The following is a 5472-nucleotide window of genomic DNA, read 5'->3' on the forward strand; positions in this document are numbered from 1 at the left end:
TAGCTTAAGCCTTTGAGTATTGGATTAGAGCAACGCTGCCGTGTTAATACTATATTATAAATGTGTAATTTATATTTCACCCATGTTTCTGTATTACATGCTGAAGCTATTTGAGAGTGTTTTGAAAGTAGCCATGGAGAGCTATGTAATGTGAGAGCTGCTTTATGCTTTTCTTTCTGAAGATGTTGACGGTGTTCTCAACTTGATGGGCGCAACTCCTTTTCAGTAAAGACTCCAGTTAAATGTCTGGTTGCTTGGAATTGAATGCTAGTATACAAGGCAATTTTTCTATCTAAGATGAGGAGTGGATGCCATTTGCAGAAGAGCTTGACATTCTCAGGGAGTAGGTTTTGTAGCCGTAAAGAATTGTCTATTTGTGATTTGTATGACTTGATAAACGGGAAAAAGTGCACAGGAATGATTTACTCAAATTTAAAACTTTCATTCTATTGTGACTTTGTCTGCTGTCCATTCTCGAGACTTTGCTAACTTCACCTTCTTCTCTTACTTCATCTGTAGGCTCTTGAAGTCTGTGGGATGCCCAGGTGTGCATAGAAACTCAGCAACAGCACAGTCTCTTTGGTTAAGAATAACATGTCAGTTTTCTTTTCTTGCTTTTGTGTGCTCTCTGGAGCTCACCCATGCATGATGTTCCAGTTGACTTCAAAGGCAGGTCTATGGTTGGATTAGCTCCACAGGACAGAGAGCAAGGTAAGAAACAGGCTTAGTATTTTCGAAGCCCACTGGAAAGCTGATAGAACCAAGCTATGTGGCTACCAAGATGATTTGTTCACTTATGGCCTCATGGAAGAACAGGTAAATTTGCTTAATGCTTTTTATTTTTGTCACCATTAGATTTTCTACATTTTAAAAGTTATGACTGGACACTTCCCCTTTAGCTTGATTTATAGCTATAATTCTTGCACTCAAGGAATTTAAAATTGAATAAAGAAGATATAAACATCATAAATTTGGAGTGAGAAAATACTACTAAAGTCATGAATGCATGAAAAATTCATATCATAGATTAATTTTAAGTATTAAAAAAAGGGATAAAGAGTGGTCAAGAAATTACAACTAAGATGTGTTTGCTTTCCAGATATTTCCAGCAAGCATAGAGCTCTTACAGAAAACTAGAAACAGGCATGGCTGAAGGAAGGAAGGGAGGAGATTGAGTTAGCTGAAGACTCTATTACAAACTTAGGGTGCACATTGGGAGAAGGTTTAGAAATGAAAGAGGAATGATTGGATGACATGAGCATTGAGATGACTTGCCTAAGAAAAATACATCAGATTGGAGAAGGGTAAGAGGAAAACTGGGCAGGGTGGCACATGCCCATAATACTAGCACTCAGGAGGCTGAGGTAAGAAAATTGTGAGTTCCAGGCCAGCCTGGGCTATATAATAAGACCCTTCCTAAAAAAAAAAAAAAAAAAAGTAAAATCTCCCTAGATGCTGAGAGGGGTAAGTGACCTAAGAGACAAAACAGACAAAGCAGACCAGCTGGAGTGAAGTGCCCATGTACACTGTGAAGTTAAGGAAGCTAGCAGTATAAAATATCAACAAAGAAAGAAGTAGAAGCGATGAGGTCCATGGATACAGCCTTAGTAATTCTGCTGAATATTGGTAATAGGGTTATTTATGAAGACTAGAAGTCTTAGAAAGGCAAGCAAGGGTCTTAACTTTCATAAATCAGAGACCACAAGAATCTAGGTGAGAGTTCAACAAGTTCTGGATGAGATTGAAAATACCATGTAAAATTAAAGTAAGTGGTAAATTTAGTAGTAATGAAGAAAAGATACCATACAAAACAAAATCCAACGATATCAAAATTCTATACCATAGAAGGTGGGTTCAAAAACAGTAAAGGATAGAAAGGAATTAAAAATTGTTTGAAGGTTTTGCTTCTCTGATGAAGAAGCTGCACAAGAACAAGACTAAATAGGATCCCAGTAAGTTTTAGAAAGGGGACCAAAATATACTCTCATGATTTTTCTCTTTCTCTGGAATGAAAAAGAAAGGGAGTGAGGATATTTCTTTATAATTTAATTTATGCCATTTTATCTCCAGGATCACAAGTATGTGTGACTTAAATTTACATAAAGCTAAAAGTACTTCTTAATTTCCATGCCCCAATGCTCTAGAGTTTTTTTAGGTCATTTTATTCAGCATTGTCTGAGGAGACACTACAGAGAAGAACTGGTGTCTGTGTGGCAACCAAGTGCATGGATTTTGTTTTACTGAATCTCGGATTGAATCTCAACTGTGGTTATATTCTTGCAGTGAATAGAGCAGAAACAGAAATGAATCATTTGTCTCTAGAAATTTTCATTCTGACGTTGCTTTTGGAGATGCTGGCATGTGTACTGAGGCTAGAACAATTCTGCTTTGATTTGTCATCAAACCCTTGGTATTGAACTTTGAAAGGAAAGAAAAATATTATGTGATTCAAATGAGCTTTTCATTTGCAAAAGAAAAGGCTATGTGTAGAGTTATCTATTCCTATTATCATTAGTTGCTATTTCTCTGCTAAGATTTATACTATAATTTTATGACCCCAGAATTTCTCAACATTTGCCTCTTTTTCTGCAAAACATATTTGTTTTAATTTCCTAAATCTTAGAATGTATAGCTTGGTTATTTATCATAGTTTTGCTTACCTGGAAATTCTGGAAGAGGAAACCATTATGTGAAATGATGACACACCTAATTTCGTAGTTACAATAAAGACTGAACTTGGAAAAGAGACAGGTTTAAGGTTACATGGCTAAGTAGTGACAAGCCAGGAAAACTCAATCTATTCATACTCAAATGAGGCTCTTTTAACTGTGCTGCACTGTCCTTTCCCAATGCAGAAAAATACAGGTGACTGTGATTGCCGTTCACCAGTAACTCAGGTCTGTGCTGAGCATCTCATCATGTACTTGCATGTCTATTGCAAAGCATTATTAGAAAGTATAAGTGTTCTGATAAAGGTGGGCAGGGCTTAAATAAGAATGAATGAAGAGATTTTTTTAAAAGATAGCAAGGATTTAAGAAATAAACCACCTTTTCTCTGATTTCCTTAGGAGTTTAAATAATAAAATAATCTGACTCCATCTTATTTCATGCTTTACTTGCTAAAGAGGCTGGCTTCCCAGGAAAGGGCAGATTTCCAGTGAAGTGTCTTAGATGTAAATGAGGCAGGGAACAGAAACTACAAAGAGAAGAAGAATGGAGGAGAGTGGATCAGCCTATGATGCAGGTGGGATGGCACTCAGGCACAGATAGCCACTGGTTCAAGGGCATGCCTACATTTCTCCTATCCTGGATGTCCTCCCTGTGCTTGGTCTCTCTCCATCTTCATGCTGGTCTTCCCATCATTGTCTCATTTACACCTCTTGAAAACTTAGTATATGTGGGCTTGAGTGTTTCTTTGTCTTTCCTTTACAATTACTAGCATCTCATGCTTGCTCTAACTTCACCACTAAACTAATGGTTTTTCAGTTGCAAAATGCAAGTGAGTTCTTAGTTCCTTCCTAGATCTCTTTAGGTGTTTGATCCCACCAATCATTGCCTCCTGAAAGTTCTTCACACCTGGCTTCCATGGCACTAGACCCTCCAAAGAGCCCTAATCGTTTCTTCTGTGTCCCCATGATAGACTTCTCCTCTTCCTCTTTCTTTGAGTTTATCCTTAGCTTTTTATTCTTCTTAACCCACACACTCTCCTTCAGTGCTCTCACCCACTGTCATATTTGCAACTACTCATAAAATGTAACTCAAGTCTCTTTCCTCAATTCAGACTTAAATATCCAACTGCTTGCCCCCTCTCCATCAGGCATGCACAACCCAACCTCCAATCCAACAGTGAAAATTAATCATTTTCCCCTGGTTTCTTATTTAGTGCTTTCCATCTCATTTTGTGACAGCACTGTTTAAATGTTCATCAAATCTAGAAACCCAGGAGTCCTTTGACTCTTCTTTATCCATTTTTGTTGTTTTCCACATCAAGCCAATCACTAGGACCTGATAATTTTCTCTCCTAAATATTTCTTGAATCCATCTATAAAGTCTTCATCATCACCACAGTTGTAGTTCAGAATTACTGTCAGTTCTGCTTGGGTATCTGCACCATTTAAATAGCCTGTCTTCTATCAATCACATCACTATTGAATCTACCCAACAACATACAACTCCAAGTAGATGTGCTACTTGCAAGGTTGAAATACTCTAGCATTTATTCTTGCCAGATAATGATAGTCCCAACTTAAATCTACTACTTCCTTCCTGTCTGTAGTTTTGTCTCTGATCTCTTACTTCCTGTCTTCAGTTTTGTGCTCCACTAGTGTGCAACAGCTTAGAGGTCTACATACAAACCATATAATTTCTTGGCATTTGTTTTGTCTACTTAGCCTCCAGGTCACTTCTCACTCTTCTTTCCTGGTCCTTCTTTAGTTAACACAAGTGTGACACCTTCTCCAAGGACCTTTTCTGTGTGCCTTGTCCCCACCCCATCCCAACTATCTTTACCTTTATCAATACTCTACGCATATGCCAGACATTCCATTAACTGTGATTTTTCCAATTTGTGTTCATGTAAGCTATGCAGTCTATTGCTAATTGTGAGCAACTTATTTCTTTTCACTAAATTCAGACTTTTTGAATAATAATTTGGCACAGAACTGGGAAAATCTTTGCCTGTTCCACTGCTAATAATTGACTCATGAAGTTTTTCTTTTAAGGACACACACACACACATTTATCTTTAATGTTTTGTTTATTCTAAGGAATAGTAACAAAGTTACATGTTACAAAAAAATCTTTATTTTACCTACTTTCCAAGCATTTATACTTTACCTATTCTTTTACCCCCCAAAGATGTCAAAATTAAAAACAATTAATTTATTGATTTCCACAGAGCATCATAGTGTAAAAGTGTCACAAGAATCTATTTTCTCAATCTCCATAGCAACCAGCTCACTATTTTATGACATTGTTTCTCTGTGATTTTTAAACATTTAAAGGTATATTTTGTGACACTTTTACTTAGTCACATACCTAAGACATGGATTTCCCAGGATGGCCAGTTACCATGCCAGGAAAAGCTTTTTAAAGCTCTATTTATCCACATTTCAGAAATATGTTTTTTTTTTTTTTCATACCAAGAAGTAGCACACTGAATGTTGCTGTCCCCAAAATACTACACATGCTGTTTTCTCAGGAAGAAAAGTGAGGTTTATTTTTTGTTAATGAAATGCCAAACAAGCCCAGCCAACTTGCCAGGCAGAATTAAATTGGAGCACCATTGGCAGTAGGCTGTGTTGCTCCATCCATGCAAATGTTTTGCAAAAATTTAGCTTAAGCAATTTTAAGTTTTTGGCCAGTTTCTTTTCAGGATAAAGTTGGGACACTTAGGAATTAGGGAAGTGCTCATAATAGTCTAAACACTTCCAAAGACTTTAAATATGACCAATATGATGGTAATCAATCACC

The sequence above is a fragment of the Castor canadensis genome, chromosome 8 (genome assembly GCF_047511655.1).
Source record: "Castor canadensis chromosome 8, mCasCan1.hap1v2, whole genome shotgun sequence".
NCBI classification, from domain to species: domain Eukaryota; kingdom Metazoa; phylum Chordata; class Mammalia; order Rodentia; family Castoridae; genus Castor; species Castor canadensis.